Below are 8,613 nucleotides of genomic sequence, written 5' to 3' on the forward strand. Positions count from 1 at the left end.
TGATGACACCTGCTGCCCCCGACCCGCCCACCCAAATGGCTCTGGGGGTGCAGTCCAGGGCACAGCAATCTTTTGGGTTTTGTTTCGTTTTGTTGCGTTGTCTGAGTTTTACCCTGCGACCGCGCAGCTGTGGAATCGGACCACAGAACGCCCTCGCCAGGGGGGCGACCGGGACACGCGGGGAGGCGCTGCGGTCCGTCCGTCTCAGCCGCGCGGGAGGCTCACGGCGGGGGCGGGGCCGGCACCTCCCGAGGGGACACGCGCGGGACACGCGCTGCGCCCACCTGTCAGTGCGCCGGCTGCCGGATGGGGACCCCCGGAGGGCCCCCGGCAGCTTCGGATTTCCTCCCGCCCAGCTCCCGCAGCTCCGCAAAGGCATCCTCGTGCGGGGCCTTCCGGGCCGACTTTCAGGGGTCCCTGGCTGGTTCTGGGGTGGGGGGTGGAGAGGCCGGAATGAGCCGCCCGCGGCGCGGTAAGCACCCGGCAAGGCTAGGCGAGCACCCCCGAGCCAGGATGAAGGGGGCAGCGGGCCAGGCAGACGGGCCAGGAGGGCCTCGAGGCTCAGGGGGCCCCCCTACAGGCCGCGCCTCTGCCCTCCTCCCAGCCCCCGCGAGGAGCACAGAGACGCTTCCCGTTACCCCCAGGGAAGCTGAGGCCCAGAGAGGTTAGGCTGCCTTGTCGAGCTCAGCAAGCGGACTTTGAGCCGAGCCTTGAAAGATGGGAGATCCGGACGTCTGGAAGGGGGCGGCTGCTTGGTAGGCGGCGGAAAGACTTGGGCAAGGCAGGGAGGTGGGCCGGGGTGCAGGGTGGGGCCGGACGGGCAGTGAGCAGGGTCCGGCCGGAGGGCGGGGACCCGGCAAACACGTCCATCTGCCCGAGGGTCAGTGTTGGCTTCGCGGAGCATCGGGGGTGCTGGACGGTCAGACGGAACCCAGGGGAGCATCGGGGGTGCTGGACGGTCAGACGGAACCCAGGGGAGCAGTGAGGAGGTTGTCCAGCGTCTGCTGGAGAGCTGTCGAGGCCGGCTGGGAGGCGCTAGGAGGGCTCCCCCGGGGAGGCGGCCAGGCCTTGCAGGGTCTGTGGCACCGAGTGAGGGCTGGGAAGTCGGTTCTGGGAAAAAAGCAAATATCTGCGCTTTGATGGGGGGCGGAGGGGCTGGATTCTTGCTGCTCTACCTACACAAACCCTCGTCTGCGCCCTCAAGGCCTGGGAATGGCGGGAAGGCCAGGCGGGCCGCCCGCGGAGGCGGCGTAACCTTCGGGGCTGAGGGGGTGGGCTGCTCGCGGAGGGGCGGACCGCGGGGGCTGAGGCTTGGGACCGTCAGCAGGGCGCCTGGCAAACGGGTTGGACCGGCTGAGGAGGGGGTACAGCCTTTGGGTGGGGCGAGCTCGCCACGCTCCCGACTCGCTGCCTCGGGGCTGGTGACCTGGGAGGCCACATCCGGGGCGTCAGCCTGGGCGGGGCGTGGGGGAGGCGCCGGCCCGGCGGAGAGGGCAAGGGGCGTGGCCAGAGCCGGGGGGTCCCACCCCCTACCCCCACCCCCTACCCCGCCATCAGAAACAGGAACTTAACCGGGTCCCCAGCCTTTGTCAAACCCGGCCACCGGCTGTCCTGTCCCTCTGCCTTTCCACAGCCAGCCGCCCCCCAGCGGTGTCCCCCGCTCCGTCGTCTTCACTCCGCGCCCCGCCCGCCCTTCTCAGCCCCTAACGAGGCAGAGGCCACGGTGGCCGCGTCCTCAGCCTTCCCCGGCCACCCTTGGCCACAGAGCTCTCTTCTGTCCCGTCCGCACCCACTCTTCCTGGAGGTGAGCTCTGCTCCCCGGGAGTCATCAGCCCCCCCAGCACGGCCCGGCTAAGGGGACCCGGAGCGCCCAGTTCGGACCCCTCTGCTTCCCGAACTTCGGCCCCCACAGCCAGCGGGGTCGGGAGGCTTCCTGCCCACCTCTTGCAAGGCTCCTGTGACACACCATGCCCAACCCAGATGCCCAACCCAGCTTCCTCCTTGGGCTCAAACCACGTGGATCTGAATCGCAGCCAGCTCCAGCTCTTACGCTGTGGGATTTGAGAACAAACTACTTCCCTCCGTGTGCCCCATAAAATGCGGATAATAATAGTGCCCACCTCCTAGCGTGGTACTGAGGAGTCGGTATAAGTTCTTGGAACGGTGCCAGGCGCGGAGTCAGCGTTCAGCTCCGAGTGCGTTTGATTGTAAGGAGAGGACACTTTCCTTCCCCCGCCCAGCCCGGCCGTCCCGGAGACTGTGGCAGGCGGCCTCCAAGAAGGCCCCCCACCGCCCAGCTCCCCTGTTCCGGTCCTGCTGTAACCCTTGCCCACTGAGTGTGGGTGGGAAGTGAAGCCGGGGTCTAGTGAGGGGGTTGTCCCTTGTGAGATTAGGTTATAAAAAGACAGACTTGTGTCTGGGGGGCTCTCTCTCTTGCTGTCTTGTTCTGGGGGGAGCCCATAGCCATGCCCTGAGCTCCCCATCTCTGTCAACCCCCACCCCCACCCCCTTTTGCCTCTGGATCCCATCAATCCCCAAGTCTCAGTGGCTGTGCCTCCTAGATAATCTCCTGGGTCCCTTTCCTCCTTCCTAGGAGCTCTCCACCCCCCTCCTTTCCCAATTCAGGGCTTTGGGGAAGAACCCCAGCTGAAGTGAGTTCTTCCTGCCGTTGCTGGGCAGCCAGAAGGGGTCTCCTCCAGCCCCTTCCCCTTTAAGCCTCCCTGCCCCTCCCCTCGGCTGAGCCCCTCCTGCCCCTGGAACTCCAGCCTGCCCTCCTCACCTAGTGCTCCCACCTCCGGGTTCCTTTCCCCAAGAATCCTTGATGGCCGGTTGCTCACCCCGACTGCACACAGAGGAGAAGCACAGAGCCTGGGGCTCCCTGGGGCTCCCTGGGGCTCGCCTCTACCCGTCAGAGGGCTTCTTAGTCCTCCCCGTCCTACTGGCCTCAGTGACCAAAAGGCAGCAGCAATGGCTGTCCTTGCGCCTCCCTGGGTTGTTGGCAGGATCAGAGAGAGGAAGGCTTTGTGAAAGACTGCCATCGCCCTTATTATTATTTATTATCGTTGTTGTTATAAACACTCTGAAACAAGATGCTCAAAACCATAGGATAGCTATTAAGAAATTCCAGAAACTGGGGCACCTGGGTGGCTCAGTAGGTTAAGTATCTGCCTTCGGTTCAGGTCCTGATCTCCGGGTCCTGGAATTGGCCCCGGAGTCAGGCTCCCTGTTCAGCGGGGAGCCTGCTTCTTCCTCTCCCTGCCCCCTGCTCCTGCTCTCTCTCTCAAATACATAAATAAAATATTTTAAAAATTTAAATTAGAGGCACCTGGGTGGCTCAGTCAGTTAAGTGTCTGCCTTCTGCTTGCTCCGGTTGTGATCCCAGAATCCTGGGATCGAGCCCAAGTTGGGCTCCCTGCTCTGCAGGGCGGCGGTGGGTGGGGGGAAGAGTGTGCTTCTCCCCCTCACCCTGCTGTGTTCCCTCTCTTGCTGTCCCTCTCTCTGTCAAATAAATAAATCTTTAAAAAATTTTAAATTAAAAAAAAAAGAAAAAAATGTCAAAAACCAGCAAAAATTCACTGGACCCTTCCCTAGAGGGGAGAGAAGGGGAAGACACAGTAGACACTGCCTGGGGCCACCCTACCTTTTTTCTTTCTTTTTTTTTTTAAGATTTTATTTATTTCTTTGCCAGAGAGAGGGAACACAAGCAGGGGGACTGGAGGAAAGAGAAGCAGACTTCCCGCTGACCAGGGAGCGCAATGCGGGGCTCAATCCCAGGACCCTGGGACCATGACCTGAACCGAAGGCAGACGTGCAATGACTGAGCCACCCAGGCACCCCAAGGGGCCACCCTACTTTTAGAGGCCCATGAAATGCTTCCATTTTGTTTCAAATCAGAAAGCAAGAAGAAAGAAAGGAAGGAAGAAAGAAAAAAGCTTTTAGGGTGAAGAAAATGTTTTATTCATCTCTACACCAATGCAGTCACAAGATAAAACTTTGAGGGGCGCCAGGGTTGTGAGATCAAGCCCCACGTCAGAGTCTGTGTTGGGCGTGGAAATTCCTTGAGATTCTCTCTCCCTCTCTCTGCCCCTCCCAATGCTCTACTGCTCTAAAAAAAATTAATACAATAACAAAACTTTCATATTTTTAATGGAGGCAGGAGCCTCAGCAGGTAAAGTGTCATGGGTGTATGAAAGTTAAATGCAGCCTGGGACCAGGGCTGGGCCCTGAGCAAGGTTTTCATATACCGAGTCTCCGTCTGGCAGGGAGTGTGGTCATATACTCCCAGCGAGCATTAGGGAGCCATGCAGGCTGGGTGCTGGGCTCCCGATTCCTCCATCCACTGTCCAGTGGGGATCTCTGATTGTCATTCTGCCCTTGACCCACAGCATAATGGAGGCCGGCAAGGTCCAGGCCTCAGGAGCAGCTTAAAAGGATTAAAAGGAGCAGAAGGAGGGGTGCTTGGGTGGCTCAGTGGGTTAAGCCTTTGCCTTCAGCTTGGGGCATGGTCTTAGGGTCCTGGGATCGAGCCTCTGCTCAGCAGGGAGCCTGCTTCCCCCTCTCCCTCTGCCTGCCTCTCTGCCTACTTGTGATCTCTGCTTGTCAAATAAATAAATAAATCTTTTTTTTTTTTTTTAAGGGGGTAGAAGGAAAGTAGGGGGCACCGAGCCAAATGAGTCAGTCATACAAGGAAACCTTTGAAAAAGAGAGATCTGGCTGAAGAAACCTTTTTCCTCACTCTCAGTTGGTGAAACAGAGACCCGGGGAGTTCTCTGTGGTAGGTCGAGCCTCCTAGGTTAGGAGCGGAGCAGGACAAGGGACAAGGCCTTCCCAAATCCTGTCAACAGCCCAGTCACCTGGGGCAGGCCGCTGGGCACTTTCCTGCCTCAGTGCTTCTCTGGGACCTGGGGACGCGTCGCTCACCTGCCTTCCAGGCAAGGAAGCTGCTGTTAGAGGGGTTCAGTGGTGGACGAGGGGCTGCATCCAAGGACCTGCTCTCCAGGCTTGGACTGCTGGTCTCTCTCAGGGAATGTATTGCTCTACCCAGAAGATGCTCGGAGGAGTTCGACAGCCTGATGAAAGGCCCAGGGGAGTGTTGGGAGCAGGAAGTCTTTCCTAGGTATGTATCCCAATACTGAGATTTATTGCCTGGGGGAACAGTGCCACTTACACACGAATACGCCCCCAGTGACTGTCACCTAGCACACTCCCCGAGACACGCAGGCATTCGCTTAGACACTGCACGGGACACACAGGCAACCTGTGCAGAGACGCAGAGCAGGGGACGAAATTCTCCAGCCCCCTCCCATCTGGCCTCCTCTGATCTCCATCTCTTACAGACGCTGCTCGCCTGTACAGCCTGGGACAAAGCCAGAGAGGCAGAGCCTGTCCTTGGTAAGAGATGGGCTTGGCCTGCCCCCTCCAGCCCACAGTGCCATCAAGACCCTCCACTCAGGACAGCCTGGGAGCGCGCGGTGGAGAGGCCTCCTGGGCAGCCCTGCTCGCCTCTGGCCCAGCTCCCTCCCAGCCTGCGGGGAGAGTCCCGCCGTGGATGGGGGGGACCCCTGCCCCCCGACGACCCCGGCTGCCTCCCTTCAGGGTACCGGCTGCAGAGAAGGTGGCCAGGAGACCTCGCTGAAGTGCAGCGTCCTCCAAAGTGTGTCGGGGAAACTCCTGTGGGCCCGCAGAGGCTGGGGGCGGGGGGCGCTGACCGCCTCCGGGCCTCAGTTTCTTCCAGAAAGACAGGCCCGGAACCAAGAGGCACCGTGGAGGCTGGGGGTGGGGTCGGGCGTGGGCGCCTCCCTGCCAGGCCTGGCGGGCCGTGGGCGTTCTCGCAGGAGCCAGACGGTGGAGGAGGAGCCGGATGGGGGTGGGAAGCGCCGGCTGGGGCGGGGGAGCCAGCCGCGGGGAGGGAGCCAGCCGAGCGCCTCAGGCTCCCCAGAAAGGGCCTCCAGCCTCCCAACTGGGAGAGGCCACGCCCTCTCCCTAGGAGGCCGGCGAAGCCCGGGTGGAGGAGGGGCGGGGGTCGTCTTGGCTCTGGTGTGCTGCTCCTAGTGGACCCCTCGCCAGCCTCCAGGGCCCAGAGGAGCTCTGGTACAGACCCCTGGCCATCTCCAAGGCCTGGGCCTCCGTCTCCACCGCCATAAAATGAGGGGCTTCTGGCTCCCTGCCTGCCGGCTGCCTCTGGAGCCCCTGGGCACTGGGGTCTACTGCATTCAGGAGGCTGTCCCCAAAGCTACTACCTTTACCTTCTCTCCAGGTCGCAGAGGGGTTGCAAAACCCTGGACTTCACAGCCCAGGCCCTGGGATCCCCGTGTCTGCAGTTCCCACCCTCTGAGGCTCGGTGGCCGCTGGGCTGTGGAAGGGGAGGCCATGGAAGGGGACCTCCCCACTCCTACCCTCTGCAGCTATGTGAAAAGCCAGGCCAGGCACTCTGGCCACCCCTGCTTGGGGCGCTGGGGAACCGGTACATGCCGGGCCTCAGGACAGTCATGGTCATGGGCGTGTGGCAATGCCCAGGGCCCATCCCAGGCCAGGGAGGAGCTTCCTTGACTAGAGCAGGAAGTGATACTCTCATTGGATCCTGGACCCCCACCCCCACCCCCGGAGCTGGACCCTGGGGCTGGCTCCAGGCCCAGAGGTGGGGATCTGAGCCCTCAGGGGTGGGCCCGGCCAGCTGGCCACCTGGCAGAGTCCCACTCTGGGGCTTGATGGTCTACGCTACATAAGATTCTGGGGGACGGAGCAAAGCCCCAGCGTTTCACAGGTCACCGGGGCTCAGTCTCCAGCCTGGGGAATGGGAACAACAACATCTCAAGGACCCACTCCCAGCAGGGAAGAGCCAGCCTGGCACACGGCCTGCTGGGCCCTGCTTCCCTGCATGAACCGGGTGGCCTTGAGACGGTGGAACAGAGAACTTGGCTGGAGCCAAGAACTTCAAAGGGGTGGAGCTAGGCAGGCCCCTAAACATCTGGAACCTTCTACAAAATCCAGGTCCACTGTGGGGCGGGGCTTCGCCCACCTACAGTGGTGGGAGGCTGGGCCTGCTGGAAGGCTGTAGCAGGGCTCAGGTACCGGTTCTGCCCGTGGCCTGTTTCTCCATAGGTATCCTGGGCGCCCAAAGTCACCCTTGCCCCCGCCTGACCTCCTGGGCCAGCCCCCCCCCCCCGCCCCCACAGCCCATCTCTGCAGAAAGCACCTCCCTCCCCGCACAGACCCCTCCTGTCCCCCCAAGGCCAGGTCCTTCACACTGCTCAGTCATTCTGCGGGTCTGCCACTCCTAAATATTCACAGCTCCTGCCTTTGCTTCTCCTCTACCCGCCCCAGCTAGGTACTCCCCTGAGGGCGGCCCCTCTGCGCCCCTCACTGCCCTCCCTCTGTCAGGGAGGAGGTGTCCCCAAGGACCTCCCGGCAAGCGCTTGTGGAAAGCCAGAAAGTGTGAATGTACAGAAACACACCAGTCAACAGATGCCATTTGCGGCCTCACAAGAATCCCACGTTATCCTCATTTTACCAATGAAGTGAGCCCAGAGTTAAGTGACTTGCCTAAAGCCACACAGCCCTGAAATGGCAGACTTGATTTGAAGCGGGGTCAGTGGGTCTTGGGCACTGACAAGATGCAGGGGGAGACCCTGTGGCCCTCACAGCCAGGCTGACAGAGGAACAGAGAAGCGCCAGGTCCCCATGGGAGGAGGGCGAGCTGGTCCTGCTTCCTCTCCTGCCTGAGGAAGGAAGTTGTTCATGTCAGGAACCCATGAGAGAGGGGTTCAGATACCAAAAGAGCAGGTTGGGCCTGGGCCTGGGCCCACTGAGACCATGGAGGCCCCCGAGGGTCTTAGTCTAGGGGCCTGACTGACGCAGGATTGGACAGCGGTCCCCTGCCTTGCGCCCTGAGGGGCGGACTGTGTTGGGCCTCCATGATGCTCGTGCCCCAGCCAGCGCCCTGAGGGGTTCCCTTGCTTACTCCACAGCAGCTGAGGGGTATGGGATCCGGCCCCCCGGAGCCTTCACCAGCCGGGTCCTCCTCTGGGTGCTCCACCCCTCTCCTCGGGGGCGGGGTGGGGGAGGGGAGAATAAGTAAAAAAAAGAAAGGATCTCACTTAACCTCACTGGCTCCTGGTTTGCAGATGAAGAATAGGAGACAGAGAGAGGCTCCGTGATGGCCGCGGCTGCCCGGCTCACGCGTGTATGCTCAGGATCTGAACAAAGGTTATCCGGCCCAGAACCCTGTTCTTAATCACTAAGGTCACAGGACTTTTGTATGAAACAGCTTGAGACCCATCTCGAAATCGGGAGAATGTCCTTCCTGCTTCCCTGGGCGCCTGACACTGTCCCTCAGTGGCCCCGGGTGCTCCTGGGTGCTTCCTCAGGCCTGGAAAACGACTAAGAAATCGGCTGTGACAGGGACACCCTTTCCGGCTACCTGACAGCTGGGGTCACCCCACGCTGAAGACAGAGAGGGAGACAAATCCTAAAAGACTCTTAACTCTAGGGACAAACTGAGGTCCTGGAGGGGCGGGGATGGGGGACGGGGTGACTGGGTGACGGGCATGAAGGAGGACCCGCGTGGCATGAGCCCTGGGTGTCACACGCAACTGATGAATCGTTGACCTCTAC

General features: G+C 61.2%; 1 long non-coding RNA gene across 2 annotated transcripts; it reads left to right on the forward strand.

Annotated features, from left to right (window-relative positions):
• Positions 1-616: 616 nt before the first annotated feature.
• Positions 617-8,613, forward strand: LOC309868064. 2 transcript variants are annotated; one of them, XR_014313487.1, is made up of 4 exons: positions 617-755; positions 4,932-5,116; positions 5,337-5,391; positions 8,124-8,613. It is a non-coding gene; the product is annotated as an uncharacterized lncRNA (long non-coding RNA). The 2 variants fall into 2 exon arrangements; XR_014313488.1 differs by lacking the exon at positions 617-755 and having other exon boundaries at positions 4,667-5,116.

This window comes from Mustela nivalis (assembly GCF_964662115.1).
Source record: "Mustela nivalis genome assembly, chromosome: 6".
Classification (NCBI taxonomy): Eukaryota; Metazoa; Chordata; class Mammalia; order Carnivora; family Mustelidae; genus Mustela; species Mustela nivalis.